The sequence below is a fragment of the Ixodes scapularis genome, unplaced genomic scaffold, assembly GCF_016920785.2.
Source record: "Ixodes scapularis isolate PalLabHiFi unplaced genomic scaffold, ASM1692078v2 PGA_scaffold1__304_contigs__length_218370807, whole genome shotgun sequence".
Classification (NCBI taxonomy): domain Eukaryota; kingdom Metazoa; phylum Arthropoda; class Arachnida; order Ixodida; family Ixodidae; genus Ixodes; species Ixodes scapularis.
In genome coordinates this window covers 117,860,371-117,883,390 of record NW_024609846.1, presented here as the reverse complement: position 1 = coordinate 117,883,390, position 23,020 = coordinate 117,860,371, and the positions used below count along the sequence as shown (strand labels likewise).

The window sequence follows — 23,020 nt, the reverse complement described above, 5'->3', positions numbered from 1 at the left end:
AGCTTAGCGAGGAAATGATTTTTGCTAGCCACAGAACACTACCACGCAGAAAGGGAATGCTTGAACATGTTTTTGTTCTGGATATATATCAGGGATATATATGAGAGAGAGAGAGAGAGAGATGAAGGTAGAGCGGAAGAGGGAATAGCATATAGTGTCGCAGGAGAATAAAGTAAACAAAGTTCCTAGTGGCCGATGGCTGCATGATCTTTTCTCGGATCACTAGTCCGTAATATGATACCTCTGTGTACACAGTAGTTTCTCCTTAATTTAAGTGTGTGAACGATTTCTTTAGTTATCATTGGCCTCATCTGAATAAAAATATATAAAAGATGTGTGTTGGTTTCATGAAACTGGAACTCAGAGTCAGTTCTTGTATAAAACGCTGCTAAGTGTAGGCTTTGAAAAAGGACCCTACTTTGGGGAGTTGTATCTTCGTTCTCAATAAAATGATGCAACATGTTTTTAATGGAAATGAATGCCGAAATAGAGTATAACAGGTTACCCAAATTTAAAAAAAAATCGAGGGTGGTGTTTTTTTGTATTCGCATCGGAATTTTTCTTTGTTTGATTTTTTTTCCATGTTTGACGAAATATATCCTAACTATTGTATTACACAGATACCTTAGTTATTTTTTAAATATTAGCTATATATTATTAGAATAATATCTGCAAATTATATCATAATGATTAAATTATTTCATGAGATACAGACCTCCAAAGTTTGCCATTTGTCGTTCGAGCAGGCATGTTTGGTTATTTTTAGAAAAATAAATAAATTTTAAATAAATATGATTACTTTATATTACAAGCAAGCTATACCCATAGTGTGCGCCTAAAACGTATTAGAGTTCTCCTAATCTTATCGCTTTAGTTATTCACTCTCAAACGGGCCCCCTCCATCAGTGCGCGTTAATGCAACTGTCCACCACCTCATGCCTTACGATTTTTCCTGTCCCCAAGTATTTTTTCTAGTCAAAACTAAGTTTGGATTCGTTCATACCAGACACTAGACAATAACATATAAAAACATCAGTTGATTTGAAAATGTAGACTAGCCATCCTTTGGTCGATCTTATCTGAAATCACCCTGCTATGCCAGTACGACCCTCGCCGAAGGTCCGGGATGAATTTGCAGCGAGAAGCTCGCTGGGGGCGTTTTTGCTTTCCTAACTATGGGTAGAGCACGTGCAATCCACGCAATTCTGTTACCTTCATAGTGCATAGAAGCTTGTCATTGCACGAGCTTGCACCAGCAGAGGAAGTTGAAGTATCCTCACTCGGGGGTTGACAAAAGCCCATTAGGCGGAGATACCCATACTTCTCGAAGCAAATGGGCAACGAGCCGCGCGAATTCGAGTTATCGCTCCCCGGTTCTACCGGTAGGAGGCGCGAGGTTTTTTTATCTTGCTATTGGCTGACAGTGGTCCTGGCTCCCGGTACAATGCTCCTCCCGTCGCAGGAGATGACCTTGGTGCGTTCGATCTTTGATTTCATTTTTAATGGGGAAATCGGATGCTTGGTGCCCGCAAGATGCTTAGAGCCCGCAGAGGGAGTTATCGCCATGTTTGGGCAATCTCAAAAACCTCCTCATGGTACCTTTAAGAGTGGAACGCGAGCGTTATCGGGTCCCGTTCGCATCGCCTTTTCATCCGCTCTGCAAGCCTGAATTGCGCAACGTAGACAGTAGTGGGTGTGGCTCGCAACCGAAGGGTCGGGGGATCGAATCCCGCCTAAAATTCATTAAAATTTTTTTAAGCCGAATGAATTAATTTATAAAGTGAAATATATTGAGACATGCGGCGACCTTTAATTCGCGTTTCATGCCATGTTTTTTTAATAACTTTCATTCCACTCGTGGCATAACGTTCCACGTGAGCGTCGTAGGTTGTTTTAAATTCACGCGCGAGGTCATCTGGCTGTGGCGTCATGACCCTATCGGCCAATCAGAATTTTCGCGGCACGCCACCGACACCGACTTTTCTGCGACGCCACCGAGGCCGGTGCGACACGAAGTCCTTAACGCTCTCGCGTTAAAAATACGCAGGTGGTTTAAATTAATCCTCAGTCCACCGCTGGGGCATGCCAAAGTCCTTCGTTGGTTACACACGAAAAACCCCAAAATTTTACATTGATTTGACTGTGGTGTAATGCTGGTGGGTAGATGACAGTGCCAAAGTTAAGGCTGGTTCACACAGCTCCGTTTCTTTACATATTCTTTCGTTACGGATATGTCACCGAAACATTCGTGTCTCAAATGTCGCGTGAAAGGCTCTCTTCATGAACTGGTAGCAACGCCTAATATGAAGCACATTTGTCCTGGCGACCTGTGCGCAAGTACAGGCAAGCTTCCGTACCGTAACGTAAGAAAAATCGGACTGTGTGAACCAGCCTTTAGTTATTTATTTTGCTCGATTTAGCAACATTGTTTTAAGTATTTAATTAGAATGGCAAGTTGAATACTCGGATATTAACGGGGTGTGCTTCCAATAACCATAGTCGGGGACAGGCCAAAAATGTATTAAAAGCTCCGCTTTCAACACGTATTCACTGTCTTCCCGCAGGCCTTTGAGTACACGAGCGGCGAATTCTAATCAAAGAAGAAAGCTCGCGCTGCGGGCGAAACGTCTACTGAATGTATAACCTGTCACAGGCAATAGTGGCACTTTGTTCAAACCACTTTTTTATCGCTTGGATTCGCTACAAGGTCAGTGTTAGATTCCTCCAAAGGGGGACGTGTCTGGCGTTTCCCAAGGGTCATGCTAACGCATTCCCTAAGGATCTACCAATGAATGTCCCTTTAACCTTATCCGGCGGAGCGGGCTCGCCGAGCCGGCTTCGTCCCAGCATCAGTCGCGCTCAGACCCACGTCGCCTTGCCGTTTCTTGCGCCGCATTTTGGCCAGCTAGCCGAGCTAGGCGCTGCTTCCTCTCCTCTACCTCGTTCGCCTGCCTTGCACGCTTAGCAGCGGCATCCACTGCCTGACGCTCCTTTCGCCGTTCACCGGTTTCCCGCGCGCGCATTGGCTTCCACCCCGTGACGTCGCCTCCCCCTCCCCTTTGTCCTTCACTTGGCTCCTCCCCTTTACGCGGCGCGCTTTCCTTTCCAGTGTTTTGTCCCCAGACGGACCGCTCAGCGTTTCGCTGGCACGTGGGTATTAATGCTAGCGCGTGAAAAGCATTCGATTTTGTGCTCCTGAGGCTTTGTCGTTCCCATAAGCACGATCGGTCTGGATCCTTCTGGGAGCCACCGAGTGCTCGACAAAGTTCAGGGAACGCACCGACTGGGCTCTTGCGACGATGACGTCACACCGCTGTCGCAAGAGTCCAATCGGCGCGGTTTCCGTGAACTTCGGCTTCAGCTTCGTGTTGGACGAGTCGAACGCTCCAGGTTGTAGTCGTTGGCTCCCTGTGTGCTCCACGAGAAATGGACTCAAGGGCAGACTTAAAGCGCGGAATGCAAAGCTATGCAGAGTTAAGAACGCGGTTTGTTTTTCTGACGAACACACTTCTAGCTCTATTTTTGAATGCCCACTTGTATAGTAAGAAACTTGCCCTATTGGTTCAAATGTCAATGAAAAAAAAAAAAAAAAAAAAGGCCGACTTACCGTGCATGATCCACTGGTTACGGGGATACCTAAATAAATGCAGATACAAAATCGTTTTAGTAAAGCATATCAAGTGTTCCACACGAATAAAAACGGTGTTAACGTTGTGAAATGAAGTAATAATGCCACGCGCGTCTCCGAGTAAGCATACCCGTGGCCGAACGAGGGCGTGTTAACTGCCCACTGTGCAAGGTTCCCGAAACTATCGAACTTAGTTTTCTGTACTGCTAAAAAGCAGTGTTCTTTTTTTTTCTTTTTTCTTTTTTTGAGGGGGGGGGGGGGGGGGGGGGAAGCGATATTCTGCAACGAACTTTGAAAAACGACCTGTGCTTATTACCCCATTTTATCCGTTTTCTACCCATCGGGGCAAACGAGAACCTTCCGCTAGACATGATTATGGTTTTCGGGTTTAGCCTGTGGAAGTCGCGGATGGCGGTGATACACGCAGAGCATTTCCCCAAGTCAGCGCGTATTTCTTTTATTGATTATGTTGCGCAGGTAAAGAGTGCTTATGAACAGAGCGACAACCCGCCTGAGTCGATTGGAGTGTTTGATATCCTCACACGCATGAAAGAATTTGAATCACCACCCGCCCATAAGCACTGGCCTTCATCATTTTAAAAGTGTAAGTAATGTGCAAACTCATGTATCCATGTGTCTGTATTCCGAATAAGGATATAACACAAAAAGTCCCCGTGGCCGAACAAATGGTTATCGTGCTGAACTCCCACGCAATGGGGAAAGGTTCGATGCCTGGGCGCGGACGCACCTTTTGTTCTTTTCTGTAAATGTCGCACTGTGGTAAATTCGTAAAACACGGTCGCTTGTTCAAGCTCCGTATGTTCCACGCGCCGAACCTCCTACCCTGATTGATCCGAAAGCCGACGCGTGTACTGCACATAAGGGACTCCACTTGGCGAGCCGGAGTCAGTCTCTCCTCAGCGATCAATCGTGCTGGTTTGCCGACATCGACGACTGCGACGCTGACATTTTTCTATTTCGTTTTAAGCACAGGCTCGCCCCATCAAACGCTTAGTTTCCCCAGTTATTATCCGCCTAATCATTTGTCATTCTTGACCATATAGTTTCTTCGAGCTCTCTACCTAAAGTGTTCTCGCAAAAAAAAAATGCTATTAAAAACCTCGTTTTTTTTATCTTATACCAAATCAAACATTGTGTTTAGCAGAAATATTGCTAGCAAGAAAAGAAATTCTTGCGTGTTTTTTTTTTTTTAACTTTATTATGTAGATAAAGTACGCATTTTTGGGTGCTGTAACGTTAGATAGTTTGATCACAAAGTTTAAACGCAATTTGTAATTTTTTCTAGAAAACAATTGCAGCAATGATCGACGCTCTTGAGTAAAGATATTAGACATTTCGCTAAATTACCCAAGCATCAAAAACAATATTGGGAACGTAGGTACACGTGTTGCACGTGCTCGCCTTCCCTATAAGGAGCATTCACTGGGCGCCATATTTGTGGGTGCTGTTCAGAACCCATGCTCAGAACGAGCCCACTTTAATAGGCTGCTAAGGCCGGCAATCTTGAGGGCGCAGAATGTACGTTACAAAAGAGCTGTGGAAGCTCGCCATCAGCACGCGCTCAGCAGTCGCGCACACAGCTATGGCCGCCAGTGAATACTCCCTATACAAAATGGTTCGAAGTAAATAAACAAAATAAAGCGTCCGTTCAACGCGTGTGCGAAGTGTCATTTGTTTTAGATTTTTGCTTTCGAACAGTGAGAGCTGACTATGCCAGCACGCGCAGCTCGTGTACCTACACACACCGCATTCTTTTGGATGCTTGTGTAATTCGGCAAAAGGTCTATTGCAAGCGTGGCGCCTCGACTGGGTACCCCATGAGTGAAAGCCCGTGCAGTTTGCGCGTGAACATAGCCATGGCAAGCTTAAAATTGCACGCGCATGTCCGCACGAGCAAAGACATGGCGGCGGCCAGTGGCTTTTTTCGCAATCGTCCGCACGCGCGAAGTAATACATGTTTCCAAAGCCGGCTACATTGCTACATTACAAATGTGCAGAAAGTATTTCAAATCTTCTCACACGTGAAGTTCATACCTTGTCTAAAGGGCTTGTGGTGCATTTTGGGAAAGTGGGAAAAACTTTACTATTGCGGAGCGAGCAACAAGGTCTGCTTTACTCGCAAACGTCCCGTAAGATGATGAAATGTACTCACAATAACGGGATTCTTCACAGTTCGCAGAACTTGCGAAGTTGAAGTGAGAAACGCATCTCTGCCCACGGGAACAATTCGAATCCTGCAAACAAATTCGTGCAATGTTACAGGACAGAAAAGTAAATCACTCAGGTAGATGTATATTTAAAAGTTACCATCCCATGGTTATACTTTTTTTTTTCATATATATGTATAAGATGATAAGACACGGAATCAAAATTTTCTTATAAGCACTAAACAAAATGAAGCAAAATGAAAGGAAGTCAAGCATGTTTTAGAAATATTTTTGGACAACAGGAAGTTTGTCGGATTGAATCATGACGTCTCTGCTGTATATAGGCAATTCAGCCAGTACACTACAAACTTAAAAGGCGCACTAGTGATTGCACTCAAAACGATGCTTACTGCTCGCATTGGCGTGCACTTAGGCAATCACTACCACCTCGGACACAACATATTTCCAGCACTTGCTTAACCATAGTTGCGTATCCCATTTAATGCGTTCTTCTTAAGGGTGTTTGAGCCATTCTACAAATAAAACGGGTTTAAACTAAATACTGGCTCCCAATAAAAGGAAGTTTAGTACCTTTGTTACATGGGCACACTTAACTGCAGTTAGGCTAGGCCACAGTTAGTGCACAATACTTGCGGACAACATTCTGCGGCAATACAGTCAATGTTATTGGTGAACATGCGCTTGAGCATCTTGAGCACCCATCAAAGCAGCGCCAGCACACTCTTCACTACTTCTGAAATAACTGTTCGACAGTATAGTGTGATAACTTTGGTGCCGCGTAACGGCTAATAAAGCTGAGATAGCCCTGGTTAAGGGTGCCCGTGTAACAGGGGTATTAGTAGACCTTGCCGATAACTCCAATAACTACACTCGATACTCTGCCGGCGTCTTTGATCATAATGTATCATTATCGTTATACCTCTTATCTTCAGAATAATAAATAATTCGATAACGGTGCTCTCATTCTTTTCCCTGACTGTAAAATAAAGGCCGCTCACTTTTGAGGAAGCTCATTGAGCAGTTCTTGTATATTTCTTTTTCGTCTGCGACGACTCAAAGAATGAGAAAATATCCTTTGTCTAGTTTTTTATCCCACCCCTTTCTGTATCGGTTTCGAAGCAGAGGTTTTTTTTAAGATATTCTAGTCAACAAATCAATGCGTAGGCTTATTTGTTCTAAATACCCATAATGGTTTATTTCAGTACCCATACCACAAGGTGCGGATTGCGCGCTTGGACAATTAGAGTTTAATATGTACTTCTTATTCAATGGCAGGAACGTCATTATTCCTCAATTCGCCATATATCTGACGAGCACACTCACCGCTTGGCAGGTTTGACTGGACCCCACAGCGACTCCACCTGGTAGGGTAAATTAACGTGCTTAAAGAGCTTCTCCAACCAAATATTTACCTAGTAGGTTAACTCAGGATTAAAACCTCTATTCGCTTATAGGCACAGAAGCCATTTATAATAACTAATCTTCATGGTTAACGGATAATGCATATAGCCATCCAATCAAAATGAGTGGTTCGAACTATTCTACAGAAACGGTCAGCAATGAAGGAAGTTTCCGTAAATCTTTCAATATGCACGTTTCTTTGCAGTTTTTGTGTTCGCAGTTTTTTTGTTTGCCAGTTGAGTAGGGTAAAGGGCACTGAAATAAAATGTGACATAGTTGAAGCAACTCACATTATGGTATATCTCGTGAATAAATAAGAGAATGATTTTTTACAATTGTAACTTCTGGGGCGTCCTCGAAAAGTATCGAATACTTCAGTTCTGAACGCAGCACAAGTCACAGAATCATGCCGGATAGTAAAAGTTGAAAAACAATTCATTTTTATACAAATAATAGTCATAAACCATTAATAATTTAGCATCTACCCTGAAGTGGGAGACTGGAACACAAAGTGACGATCGGCACAAGCACATTATTCAACGTGTGTAACGTAACAAAATATATTAGTGCATCTTTTCGTCTCATCAAAGTAGGTAAACTCGATTGCACTTTCTCGCATTTTACTCTCCCGGATTTAAAAGAAGTTTCCGAATTAAAAAGTTTGTTGTCCAACGTAATATACGATAACTTTATTCTACCCTTCATATATGGCATTTCTAGCTGCTCTAATAGTTGTTTCCATCTCCCCTTATGGTAATTCATCTTTACCGGACTAACCGATGTTGTGTATATACCTGCTGGTGACATCATTGCATCCTATCACAAAGAGTATTGAGGATGAAAATTGTCAATCCTTCCAAGCCTAGTGATGAGATAACAGATTCTAACAATTAAAATAGAGCAGGTTGAAACAAGGGCACATGGCAATTTGACATCTTAGGCAGATATTGGTGATGTGCGATGACGTGGCAAATATCGATATGTGTTCGCCCACATATTTCGTCCTTTTCATTGCAACTGCGAAAGTTTAACAAGCTTCAAGTTTATTAAAATGAAAGAGCATAAAACGATCGCTCTAATCACGTTTGCTTTTGCTCTGATTTTACATTCTGTCGCATTAACAACGCCGGTAGCTTCACTCTTAGACGCAAGATCATAAATATGATTGACGTCGACAATTTTATCACCAGAATTTTACTTGCCTTCTTACCGACTTGTGTTAGTCGGTTTGGTGTCAGTGTTTTGAAAGAAAAAGCTGGTATACCCAGATATCAACAATGCGGGGGACAATAAAACGAGGTTAACAACGCTTCTGCACGGTATAATAATAAGAAAAGTGTGCTGTGCAAACTCAACTTTTAAGCGGCCCTGCACAAGATGTGAGGAATAGTTAAAAGCAGTTCACACGTTACTCTCAGCTTTGATTTAGTGAAAGAAAATTTAAACTAGGAATGCCCCAAAATACTTTTTTAACGTGACAAGTTAAATTTATTTTATCAAATATATCACAAACTCGTGAAATATTTAGTAGTTGGAGCTGCAAAGTCGTTATATTCTCAATAACCATGACTGGAATTTTCAGAGGAGGCTGCCGGGCCGATTACAAAGGCTATAACTGCTGGACCGCATACCACAGTAAGGTACACCCAGGATCCAAATATCAAACGATAGAGAAACAGTCAAACTGAGAGGGTTCAGAAATGCACAGGGATTCAGAGTAACTTATTATCACTTTGCAGCTAATGAAGCTAAGGCATTAACACCAATAAAGAATGCGGAAGCTGGAATGACAAATCAAGACGCACGAACGTCATAAGCCACGCACTGCGCGTTCTTTAAGCTGTCAGTAACGACACGGGGCGTTTTATTTTAATTCTAACAGTTTTTTTTTGTTTTTTTAAAGGGGAGAGATTTAGGGGATTTCTTTTTTCACCGTGTATTTATTTATCAGGCGTGGCGGACATTAGATGAGGGTATGCTCATCATGGTAAGTTGGCTTATTAAGTAAAAACCTTCGAATTTACTTTATAATTAGTTTTAGGGGTCCTGCTGTAATTGCTTTATTAAGATCAATTACCATTAAGCGGAGAATCCAATATTAAAAAAAAATAGATATTTGCTAGACTGTAATGGTTTTTGAGATATTCATTTATGGATTTTCGAATTTTTTTGTTTTTACCCGGATAACAAACTGCGCGCAAAAAATGCGTGCCGCGAGCCCATATGACGCTTAGAAAAGGGACGTAGACGTTTCAATCGTATCGTCACCATCTCCGCAGCGTGTTCTTGGTGGCTACGCAGATGACACGAATGACGATGCGATCGAGACGACTACGTCGCTCTTCTAAGCGTCATTGTGAGCAACAGGGTTTGAGGTGTGCTTTTTGCGCGCAATTTTTAAAACGGGCTAAAGGACATAAAAAATGTATTAATTAATATCCGGGAAAAAACATTCAATTTGCACAAATAATTTTAATTGATCTGGCCTCTAACGGTCACTTACGTCAATATTGCAATTGAAACATGACCCCTAAAAGCAATCATCCCAAGAAATTTCAGTTAATTATTCAACCTACCATAAGTACTATTTCCTCCTCTATGTCCACCGAACCGCATATATACACAATGAAGACGGTACTCGTCTTTTACACCCCTTGAAAAAATTATGTTCGCATTAAAATTAAAGGCCTCGTATGGGCTGGCAACCCTCAATCACGGGATACGGGTTCTGTAAAGAACTACTTTCTCTCTAAACTGGCACGGCCCACTAAACCAATGACCACTGGCAGGCGTCGACGAGTCTTACCCAAGGCCAAGAGCACACTCAGAGAGAGAACGAACGACATGCTTCGTCGGCGAGCAAAACAGGTAGACTGCTACGCGAGCGGAAATGCGATGTTTATATCAGCTTCCTCGCGCTTTCATTGCAAGTCCGGTTGCAAGTTGACCGGGCAACCGGCTCGACCGATATGTACCCAGGTCGGGTTTCTCTTTTCCCGTCCGTGGTCAATACAGGTTTGACGATTTCCTTTTCTTCGTGAAACTTTGCCACGTGTTCTCAAGGTCGTCCGCGTGAAATTAAATATATTTCGTGCACAGTGTTAACATCGCCTCGGCTGGATAAACAGCTACGCTAGAGGGAAACAATCGCGAGACAGATATAATGGCAAGGTTTGCCCTAGTGGGCATTCTCCTCCATTGCGAGTGTGTGAGAAAAAGAAACTGAACATGGAAACAAAAAAGGAACCTCTTCTATAATCGTTTTCGCCTTCTCAAGAACTGTTAGTATAAATATTCCGTCTCCTCACGAAGCATTCCTAATTTCCCCTTTTATGTAGAGAATTAAGATATATGTAGGTGCATATTAGATTACATATATATGTTATCTTATCAAGACGTACAGGCTTCAAACGCCAAAGACATCGCTTCTTGCTTCGACAGCCAAATCTTGTAAGAGCTACTTCGCCCGGCACATGAGCAATGCCTAAAACTTGTTTTTCTTTCTTCTTGAATTGAGAACGAGTATGTAGCGTCGAAGGCCGCAGCATGTGGCGTATTACGACACATCCTGACTGTACTGGACACCTGGATACAATTCATTCCCACGTTTTCGCCAAGCGAATCGCAGTCACAGTCAGAAACTCACAAAATTCGTAATTTACATTCTCGACTTTCTTTTTACTTTACATTAGGCAGACAGGATTACAAGCCCTGTTGGAGGCAACGCGTTACCAGCAATGGCGTTACCGGTAACGTGATACTTCTTTCGAATTATGGGTGTTACTTATAACCAACGTACGTTAGTAACTTCTATTAACGGGTAGCCTTGGTATACGTTACCCGCTCGCTCTTCTACCCAGAACTTTAAAAATTACTCTTCCATTTATTTTACGTTTCTAGGCGCCAAGTGATATGAATTTTTGCGCTCATCCCACATACCTTCGAAGTCAGAACCGTAAAAAAAAGATAAGCTAATTATATTAAGTTTCTGCATGGAGAGAGAGAGAGAAAGTGACTGTACTTTATTATTTCTACATGGACATACTGTTTCTTGAAATACAGCGCTTAGGCATGCCTGTAACGTCATAACGGTTAAACGTTTCAATTCATAAACAAAAAAGTAACGTCAAACAAACGTGTGTTACTTTTTGAACGTAAAGCGTTCCTTTCATTTTTGGGTAGCTTAGGTCTGTAACGTGTTCCTTTTATTTTTGGGTAGCTTAGATCTGTAACGCGTTCCTTTTATTTACAAGTATCGAGTAACTGATTTTGTGACTTTTCTTTCTGTAGTGCGTGCAAGACTGCTTGCAAGGGATACAGCGGTAATAATATTAAGAGAGAGAAAAAAATTGCCCGCACTGATCAGCTTTGTGAGTCCTAATGTAAAAAAAAAAAATGTTGCAACAAAATGTGCCCATTCTGTTTTTTGTTTTTTATTATTGCAATTGGAAGAAAGGAACGTGGGTTTATTGACTGCCGGTGCATATCGTACATTGCTGCGGAGGTCAATCAGGTGCCACCGTCACTCTTTAACATGCAAAACGCGTCCCGCATACTGGAAAAGCGAACGCGCGTATGGGCGTTGAATTAGCGAGTCCACGCGCTGCCTGACAAGCCGACAGAGTTGCACAGCAGAGAAATGGACTGCATCTTAGCAGCCAGGGTTCGCGGCGAAATAATGTTAATCCCCGAGATTGTGTATATGACAATTCTAAACAAGAGGGTATTATTATAGAAAAGAAAATGGATTGCACAAAACCACGAAGACATACTGATTGCCGTCAAGGCGCGTGTCAAAATAAGATGAATAATGCAAAATTAATACGCGTGCGTAGAATGTCCAATATTATTAGAGTTGTTGCCATACTGTCGGAGCAACGCCTTATACCCGTGAAACGATTAAATTAAGCGAGTAAATGTGGGATAAAAAAGACTGAGCTGATATTTTTCTTCCTCGTTTGTCTAAAAAGATGCACGTAGTGTTGCAGAAAGGCAAATAATATTTCTGTCTCGCAGATTTTATTCTCTGGTTTAACTAATATGGCGTTAGTTAACTAACGCCATGTAAGTATTATATATTGTTTTCTATTCGTTTACTTGCGGCTATAATGAATACATTATATTACTTCGTAATCTTATATTTAAGAATAGTCAAGAACGTTTTCGCTAAAAACATGATCTGCTTTCGCAGTCACTGACGGCCAGAGAGCAGCAGAGTGTGGCGAGTCCCGAACATCGTAATATTGCTCCAAACCACTGAGATTCCGGCATTGGTCGATACGAACGCCGAGGAACCAACCACAAAGCAAAAGGCATAAATATAATAATCCGCACCCCAAGTTTTCAGTACCTTTGAAATTGGCAGCGACATTTTTATTTTTTTTTCCAACGTTTTAGAATCTATATAAATTGCAATATTTCAGGGACATTGGTTCAAAATCGTTTAGAAAACATTACACCGTCGTGTTGGGGAGTAAGGAAGAACGTTCATATTTTTATGGATTTCTCCGCTGCGGGGAGCGGGAAAATGATAGGTGCATAGCTCACGTCACATCAATTTCCCCCGCTAACCTTGGCGGGGGAAACATGACGCCAACTTGTTCAGCAAATTTAGCGGAGAAACTGAATGGGCGCATAGGTCGCCTCACGTCAGGTCGCGTGACATCGATTTCCCCGCCAACCTTGGCGGGGAAACGTAATTGGTGTGCATTAATTGACGTCACGTGTTTTACGCACCAATTAAGTTCCCCGATAAGTTTAGCGGGAAAGGCGCGGACGAATGGACAACATTTTGGTTTTGGGAGGGTTCAGTTTAAAAGCATTTCATGATTTAACGTGTAATTGTCGGAGGTTCCCGGCTACCCTAGCACGGTGAGGTCGGACAGTAAACCAGAGGCTGTACGTCGACGGCGGAGTACACAATCCACCGCTAGACTACTCTGCCATAGTCGCTCTCAGGGTCGTCACCTTCGTCGATTTCGTGGCCGATGCCAACTTGCCGAAGACCCCTCCGACGCCGCGTGCCCTGACGGAGACTTGGAAGTAATCCGTTACAAGTAACGGGATTACTTGTGATTAATTTTTTCTTGTATTTTAGTAATTAATCCGTTACTTCTTGAAAATGTAATTTGTAAGGTAATCTCATTACTTTTTTAGTAACGAAATATAGCAATTACTCGTTGCAATTCTTCCGCCCCGTCAAATAGGCAAATAGGGTGGAAGAAGGGCAATGCAACGGCCTTAGCGCTTTTAGCATGGTAACACAAGACGGGGATTCGCTCGCGAAGAGAGTGCTGGTGAGGGAAAAGAAAGGAATTCACGGAAAGCACGAGAGTCCAGCCACAGCCCGTTTCTGGACTCGTCAGTACGGTCAACCAGACTGGGAGGATTCGACTCTCTACATAAAGGCAACAGGCTTCGACTTCTTAGAAAACGAACGGAGTGCTTCGAGCGTACAAAAGAACAGAAGACTAATGAAGCGTAAAGCCGTCGAGTAGGGTTCCTGTCGATGGGGACCGTGGACACAGTGACCGTGGTGCATTTGTCGGCTCTCTCCGCCGCCGCCCCCCCACCACCCCACATTTCCTCCACCCTCCTCCTTCTCTCCCCACCCCTCCACGCCTTGTCCCCCCAAAACAAATCTTTTTTTTTTTTTTTTTACTCTGTGCCGATTTTTGTTTGTCGATGTTTCTGCCTACACACGCTCACCCCGCAAACAGAGAAGAACCTCTAATGAGACCTCAACCCTGCTCACCCCTGACAGCGCTGTGAAAGCTGAATAGTAGCTGGACCAACCAGCTATGACTCTTCATCACTTGACTTCACACAAACAGACGCGTAAGGCAAAAATATGAGGGATGCGATGGCAGCAGTTCATTGGAGCAGAAAAATATCTAGCATCAACCCTGCCGTCAGTGTGTGTGTTTTTTTTTAAACCAACGCGTGGCGCTTAGGACTTTATATTACATCCAGTGTTTGACCGTCTGTGTATCTTGATAACGATGTCAGTTTTTCATATTCTAACAAGAGAACAAAATATTACTTTTCTGGAAAGTCTGTTATGGTTAATCAAAACTTGTTGTTGGCCTAGTTGGTTCATGATGCAGTTTTGCGCTTGTCCCTGTCTACTCGCTTGTGATTGTCCCTTGTGTCGCACAAAAAACCTCTAGTCTATTATGGTTAAATTGCGTATTTTTGTAATTGGGCCGTTTATTGGGGCCTATATTGCCGCCATTTGTATTGATAATAATATTAAATCAATTGGGATATCTTAATACGTAGTTCTTCAAGCTCTAATATATTTTGTTGTTCGTGATCTAACCTCAAACGTGCGAACAAGTGTGGAAATCAAAAGTGCGCGAATTATCATCACTGATGCCAATCGCAGCATCTTTAATTACCAAGTTATAACATAAAAATAGTCAAAATTCAATGAAAACAATAGCTATTGGAGATATCTATGTAAAATTACTTTAATTGTGGGTAAAGCATATGGTGCTGTCAAAGTATCGATTTTTGACGATCGGCAAAAACTTCCCAAGTCGCCGACAATCTTTCTAGACTAAATGCCCCTCCCCCCCCCCCCCCCCCCAAGAAAGAAAATGAGAAACGAACTTTTTTTAATTATTATTAATCTTTCCAAAACTTTTAGTTTCTTTAATTTTTACGCGGCGTAGTTTTGACAACTTCAGCCTTTCCACTTCTAAGCAACGCCTACCCGCTTGCACGTCTGCTTACTACACCACGTTTCGTTGGCGTTGGAAGACGGTGAAACTAAAGTCACTGGATCTGGGAAAGTAGCGCCATTGCCTTCCCTACCTGCTAGCCGGACACAAACGGATACTAACATACAGACGACCCAAACCTCGCAAGGCGATTACGTTGCCATGGAAATCGCCATCTTAGTCCATTTAAATCTTCGAAGCTTCCAAGGGGTCGTTCTAAACCAGTCGCGCCAAGATCACCATGGAGCATCATCGTACTGGAAGCGTTCCTCGTCAATATAAGAGTCTTTGGCACTTCGTATGCGATAAACTTATTAATCAGGCCCATCTCCATGAATCTCTTACAATTATATTGTTTTTCTTGCGCATTCCAAGACAGTAAACTTATTTTTCAGTGCCTCCAAGCACCGACACAGCATCTGGTGGTGGTACGAACGTGTACGCCTGTTTCGCCGGTGTGTGGTTAGCAAAATCTCGGTATACAAAAAACGACTCAGTAAAGCTACCCGTCACCAGCGAATCTAGATAGGCTCACCAAGAACGGAGGGGTCAAGGAGAAATTGCTCATTTCATGGACCAAGATGGCGACCACACGCGGAGCTTGGCGTTACTTTCCCAGGATCCAGTGACTTTAGGTGAAACAAAAGTGAGTTGTAGAATAGACCCTTTAGCTGTTTACCAACATGAACTGCCCCTTGCATCCCAAGCGACTTCCGGGCGCCCCGTTTTTGCAAGCCTGTCGAGCTTGCTTATGTCACCAGTGTGCTAGAAAGCATAGATGCTACACGGACAACAAAGTTGGACATATAACGAGGGTTTTCGGCTGTGCAATTCAACGTCTTGCAAAAGGCAAGTGGGCTTACAATAACATTCGAAGAAAATGAACAGATCCCGCGCTTCTTCGTTCTTTTGCCGTTCACCTGGAGAATTGGTGGTTAATCGTTTCATCAAAACCGTAAGTTCTCCGAATCGCAAAAGACTGAAGCACCGCATTTTGGCGTTTGCCATGAAACGGGTCTATTGTGCATACGAGTGAACGCAAGCACTGTGCGTTTGCGTTAGCGTTGCGTGTTCCAAGCTGCGCGTGCGCGCAGCCAGAAATTGCGGTCTTGGATTGGGGCATGGCGACAAGCGGAGGCGCAGCGTGGAGCACGCAACTCTAACGCAGACGCGCTCACAGTGCTTGCTTCTCTATGCAATACCAAAATACCCGAAGGTACAAGCCCACACGGGCCGCAGCACTACATTGGGACAATGGAGGGCGTTGTTTGCGAACGGAAATAACATTTCGCGCGCAATGATCACGAGCAGTTCCGCCTTGCCCGCTGAGCAGAATAACCGGGGGACCCTCACTAGAGCGCTTCTTTTTCCCGCCGTGGGAGGGCGAGCAACGAGCTGGAGCCGCGAATAAACAAACCAGAAACGGAAACAAACACGCCTCAAAGCACTTTGTCAGTGTGAGCCCCGGCCTGAAGCTGGGGCTCACACTCAAATCAACAGATATCGACTTACCTGTCCCTATAGGGACAGGTTAGTCGATCTCTGTTGATTCGCATTTTTGTTCGCTGCTCCGGTTTTTGCGCTGTTTCTCTGGTTTATGCCCCAGATTGAAGGATTTAGTGCGAATCTGTATTTTTTTTTCTCTGCAGATACTGTCAGGGCTGGCGGCTCAGTCTTAAGAATATTTTTGTCGTCATGCATGAAAACAGCATTCTGAACTTCACTTACGTGCACGGACATTTGTTTTTTACATCTTTCACGGCTTTGAAAATATGAAGCTTCAAATTTCGAACATATTTCTTGCCAAATCTCTACGTGTTGCGGCGAGAGTCGGGAAGAATATTTCGGGCTGCTTCCCTAGTTCTGTAGATCTAGAATAATGGTGATGATGATAATTCTGAATTATTTAGTTGTATTGTTTGGTGCGGTTGCGAGCGGCCACCAAGCGCCCCACAGTAACAGTTTCTACCTGCGAATGCAACGGCCTGAGGAGCTCAGTCAGCTCGCGAAAAATCTCGGAGGCCATGGCCGTGCAAAATACACAAAGTAATTTTTTTTTTTTCCACTGGAACATTTGGCTGACGGCCGCTCGCGCCTCCGCCCCACGCTCTTGGGCCTCGATGTTAAGGAAAAATATTTGTTTATTATTATTTGCGACATCGAAATCAAATGTTTACAATTTTGTGGTCTTAATCTTTTCCTTATAAATCTGGTATATGATTTATTATAGCTTGTTTTTGTTTTTTTAAGTATCAATGTAATCTACGTGCAGAAAAAAACGTCCTCGTGAACAGGCGAGGCATGGCATTGGGATTGTACGGTCATATCCGGAAGTTACTAAATTTTTTCGCCAGCCACGTAAAGAGAGCCTAAATATAGTCATATGCGATATTTATTTTATACAAAGACGCTCCAATATTTGTTAAATCAATTATGAACATCAATACAAAACTTTACGAAAAATTTCGTAAGTATGCATGGCTGGTCGTATCGTGACGTGACATCTTTTTGCTTTATTTTTTATTTGAAAATACTGTAAGCCCTCTTTTGAGGGCTATTACAGGGAGAGTATCCATCGCTGTGATGACGCGTAAAAAACGCAAGCATAAGAAATGGACAATTCAGCAGACACTGCTGTCCGAACAAGCAATGACAGCCAGGCACAACCTTGGCCCTCTAAACAAATAAACAAATTGAACAAATTAGCCCACATAGTTATTACAAATTGCAAACTTAAAGGGCATCACTTTAAACTCTTATTATGTTAACAGCTTTGCAATGGAATCTTCAAAGGAGGACACGGTTTTCAAATTTACAACATCGTTGGGCAATGAATTCCAAGCCTCAATCGTTTTTACAAAGAAATTAAGACTGTTTAAATGTACCTATTCGGCATTTATCATTTTGGCATGTTTTTGTGTGATTCAATCTACTTGATCGTTTTGAGCATGAGGGGGGAACGTATTTATTCGGGCTTAAATTTAGTTTGTCGTTGATAATTAAATAAAGCAATTTCCTACGTGCGACTTCTCGCCTTATGTGCTGAGGTTCTATATTTCTAGCTCTGAGCATTTCAGTTGGGGGTGCTGTCTGTCTGTAGCTTGAGTCAATAAAATGTGCAGTTTGTCGCTGGGCCTTTTCTAGCCAATCGATGTCTTTTATTGTTTTTGTATAAGGGTCCCAGACGACACTACCATATTCCAAGATGGGCCTAATGTGTGCCTTGTAAGCAACCGTTTTGATCTCTTTCGTTGTATGCTTGAATTTGTGTCTCAAAAAACAAAGCTTTTTACACGCTGATGTGCAGACGGTGTTGATATGCTTAGTCCAGGTTAGGTCTTTAGAAAACGTCACATCAAGGTACTTATTAACGTGCTCTACAATGTGTAGGCACTATTGTCGGTCTATACTGCCAGACTCACTGAAGTTCACCCAAATACCAAAATCAAAAGAAGGAACCAAAGCGCCTGATCTAAAGGTTTTGCCTGTAACCTTGGCAAATAGCCATATGCGGTGAAACCACTCAAGTCACGAAATGGTAGGTGGCATCTTTGACTGGCCAAGCACTTTAATGACGGGCACGAGAGCCGAGTATATAAATACCACATGTTCTTTTTTTTTAGATTTTCACGCACGTCATCATGTGTTTGAAGCCTGGAGCCGTGCCCCCCCCCCCCCCCATACTACTAAATACATCATAAAAAAGGCAGTCTGCCGACATTCTCTTAGGCGTGTTTCTTCCCTGCTTTCCTGAAAGGATATATGCAAAGGAAAAAAATATTTTATTTTAAACAGCTTGGATGGGAAAAGGATGTCATAAAATTAATTTCCAACGGAAAGAAATTTTTTAGAGCTGTATTTACGTAGCAAAACGAATTTGTAGAATGTGCCCGCGGGCAGCCCGCGGGGGCCCACAGAAAAGTGGCTGCTATGGTCACGTGACTGGCCGCTGTAGTCACGTGGTGCTTGCGCTCTTTCGGGAGTTTTTTATGGGCTCTAAGATTTACTTATTAATCTTCGTTTGAAGTGTAACAAAAAACAAAAATTAATAAATCACTTTTAGAGCCCATAGGAAGCTCCCGAAAGAGCGCAAGCACCACGTGATAGACCTGCGCGCCGGTCAGAAATTGGCGGCGGAGGCGGCGGCGGCGGCGGCGGCGGCGGCGGCGGCGTGTAGAAACGCGTTCAGCCAGCGGCGCCCCATGTTCTGCGTGCGGCGGCGGCGTGGGGGTTCTGGTAATATCATAGGTTCTGGGCACCTCGGCGGCGGCACTCAAGCTCCGGCGTCGGAGGCGGCACAGCGCGGCGACGCACAGGTCTACCGCGTGACTAGTGGCGGCTCCCGCTCGCGCCCACTTCAAATTCGTCTTGCGCCTTTAAAGGGAAGCTGAAGCGGTTTTAAATACGAGAAAAAACACCTGAGCCTAGTTAACGAGACCTCAGCCATCACGAATATCGTATTTGTTTGGTCATTTTCTGCGCGGATTAACCGGAACAGCGCCTTCAAAGTAGCGCCGAAGCCACGCCTCTCCAAAGCAGAGGGAAAGGGGAGAGAGGAGGAAACCCGTCAGCCGCCGTCACAAAAGGACCGGGTGGGGGACCCCGCCGCGGCTGGCCGCGCTTTCCTCGTAGGCTGCTCTAGTGTCTTTTTGAGCCGTCGTTGTTCTGCCGCTGCATAGCGCTTGCTTTTATCCGTTGACCGGTCATGCTATTGACTCAATCGCCTTACGTGCTAATTGTTCTCTTGTTTGTTCACGCGTTCGCAGAATTCTCGTGGCACCAAACCAAATGACTCGTGCTGTTGCACGGTGCCGTACTCGTGTGTAGCCGCCAGCTTTCATGAACAGCGCTCGTCGTAGGGTTTCTTCCCGCTTACCGTCTTTTCCACTTCGTCACTGAGATTTTAAAGGGGTAGGTGGGTTTGAGCAAGTACACCGTTGTTTGTACGAAACGGGTTTCGGACGGCGCATATGAAAACTATGTATGTACATATGGGTTTGGATCTGAAGAAGGCTCGCTTGAACCCGACGCTCTGCCGACCATCTTTGAAGGTAAGAAGGCAATTCAGCGCATTAAAAGTCACAAGCAAAGAGGAAACGTAACTGGGTAGGAATTGTAGGTCGACTGTTCTAGAAAAAAGCTCTTACGTTATTAGAAGTGTGCAGTGTGCTAGAAAAGCCGCGATCATTTAGCCGAACAGCGGGTTTCTACTGGCTCTCTTGTGTTAACCGCCTTATTAGTGTGTTAGTGTTGGTTTCTTATATTGTTGAAGTGACCATATTTTCCGGACCGACTCCGGCCCGGGAAGTCTGGGAAAAAAAAGAAAACAATCTTAAGTAGCCCAAGATTATTTTCTTCTGCTTTTAATCTACTCGGCTACCCCGTCACTTGGGAGAGGAGGGCTTGCTCTAATAAGTAGTCATGCAACTCATGATGCGACTTTCACGGTGCAACTTGTTTTAACATAAACTTTTTTTTACAGTTGCTGACATTATTTGAGGCCACATATATTTTAAACGTAAACATAAATTTGGCTAAATTTTCCTTTCAAACGTTCATATTCTCTTCAGGACAGCTTTGTGGAAATACAACGCATGTGATTTTCTGTTCTGAATTGAGTTCTTTTTTTACAAGTTACGCAGTGTTTTTCGTATAAAGTTTGTGTAATGCAACAATTCTTTATTAGAATGCAATTAAATGCAAAGGTGCAAGCGAGCTGGACAAGAATGTTGAAAATAATCCCTGGAGAAGGGGAACAAGAGGGACAAAGGACAAACACAAATCTCCAAACACAGCTAGGTGACTGGTGAGCGACCGAAAAAATCCGCCTGGTCCGGGTATCGAACCCGGGACCTCTCCATTACAGGTGGCCGTAGAAATGCGATCGGACGATGATAATGCCTGGTGGCGGTGTGATGCAGTAAACAAAGCTTGGTAGAAGTATGCGAATGTAGAGACCCAGGAAGCTTTCACGAATTCGACGTCAAATTAAGGGGTGCCGGGCACACATCTCCGCTTTTTCTAAAGCTATAATGGCGCCATAGTTTGCGGCAAACAAATTAAACGCAGCAGAGGGTACCGCGATCACAAGGATGGACCTTTTGCGCAGTTATTCGCATAGTGCGCAAGGACATGGCGGTGGCAGAACGGCGACCCTATCTTAGCAGCCGTCTCATCTCAGGGGAAGCTCTCCCGTCGCCCGAAGCCGATTATAGTATCCCTTCAAACAACCTCAGCTTTGATGAACAATGCAGCCTGCACGCTCATGCGTCCCGCAGCTGGCAAGCACGAAGGCCGATATGTGCAGAATTCTTGTCCTCTGACGACCGTTTTGGGGAAGGTCACGCTAATCCGGCTTGAGGTGTCCTGTCAATAGCACTCCGTTTATCGTCAACATTTTAGGTTACAATAAATAGCAGTAAGTACGTTCCTGAAGGTACAAAGCCAGCCATCTCGCGTCCGCGCAAGCGGTTCCTCGTCTGTGTTTATTACTGCGGGGGTCATTTTCCTACCTTGCCAACGGCTGGAACGCGTACTTTGTCACGTCGAGGGTCGTGTGGACACATTCCTCTTTCGGATTCACCGAAAGATTTCGAAAAATCAGAAGCCGAACCCGATTTACGAGAGCAGAAGACCCGGCGCCCGGCTACTTCCGCAAGCGACGGAGCAAGCGAGAATCGAGATGGTCCTTTTATGACGTAGCGGCGCGTCACGCGTGGCTAGCCAATGGCGTGCCGCTGCGGCGATCGCTTCTGATTTCTTCGCTTTTTTTCGCGTTTAAGGATTATTTTGGGTCAAATGGTTGTGATATTTGAACTCAGCAGGCACAAACACGTCAGAATCAACCATTAACTCATTTTTTTCGAAAAGCTCTTCAGCTTCCCTTTAAAGGGGCACTGACACATCAAAATCATATTTTTTTTATTATCCGAAACGATTGAAAACGATGCCGGGACATTACCCTCAAAATTTGAAATTTGGGAATTCAGTATTCGTGAAGTAAAAAAACAATTTCCAAATGCCAAATTCGAAGTTCCCGCGCGATCGGCGCCGGTGCCTTGACGTCAAAAATCGCGGAGACATGAGAGTCGACTTCCTTTCACCACTCCCTGCTGTTGCCATGGCGACCCAAAGCGAGGAGGAAAGGAGCGGGCGGCGGCGTTCCGGCGGACCGGTTTTGAGCGGTGTCGCCTGTTTTCCGTTGGAGGATACAAATCCAGGAGACGGCACCACAACGAACTCCCGATTTTTGGTATTTCAAAAAGAAGGGCCGTACTGCGTTCGCAATTGCGTTAAAAAACATGTTTTAGGATTGTCGTAATTAAATGTTATAGAGATGTCGCCTACAAAGCTTCTAAATTTTATGATTCTTGACGTCACCGATCAAAAGAAGCGAGGAGGCGAGAGGCGGGAAAATCAAACGCCAAAAATAAAAAGGCGCGCGCGCGCGCGGGAAAGTTTTTTTTCGCGATGCGGTTTTTTTTTGCGTGTCTATGACTGCAACTTGCATCGTTTTAGACAATAAAAATAAATACGACCTTTGGGGTGTCAGTGCCCCTTTAAGAGAGCTCTAAAAAAATGTTTTCGTTGTTTCACTTTATGACATCCTTTTCCCATCCAGGTTCTTTAAAAAAAAAAAACTTTTGTTTTCTTTGCATATGTATTTTAATGTGTATTATACGTCTGTCACATTTGTAGTAAAAACAATGCCCGCCAGCATGTTCACAGCATGTAATATATATGTATGAAGCAAACATGCGTGAGACGTTTCCGCAGATACATATCTGTCATTGTGTCTTCAGCAAACTCCGTGTCTTTTCTAGGACGTACGAGCGGTGTCATGCGGCGTAAGCTCCACAGACCTTCTGATGATACCAATGCTTTTTGTTTCGGTATGTTTTTTGTCTCGCCATAAAGTATCTTGCTTTGGTTTAGATATCGATTGGTAGCGTTTAATTATTTGATTTGAATAGGAAAGTTAGATAATGTGACTACGCGTACGTCTCAAGCCGACAAAAATCATGAAGTCCTAAGGCTGTTCTTGAAAGTAGTTCTCACCTTGCAGAGAGAAGGTGCAC

General features: G+C 43.8%; 1 long non-coding RNA gene across 1 annotated transcript; it reads right to left on the bottom strand.

Moving 5' to 3' along the window:
• Positions 1-3,607: 3,607 nt before the first annotated feature.
• On the bottom strand, positions 3,608-10,108 carry LOC121835968. The gene is made up of 4 exons (XR_006077736.1): positions 10,025-10,108; positions 7,141-7,178; positions 5,802-5,883; positions 3,608-3,636 (listed from the first exon to the last, which is right to left on the bottom strand). It is a non-coding gene; the product is annotated as an uncharacterized LOC121835968 (long non-coding RNA).
• Positions 10,109-23,020: the final 12,912 nt, after the last annotated feature.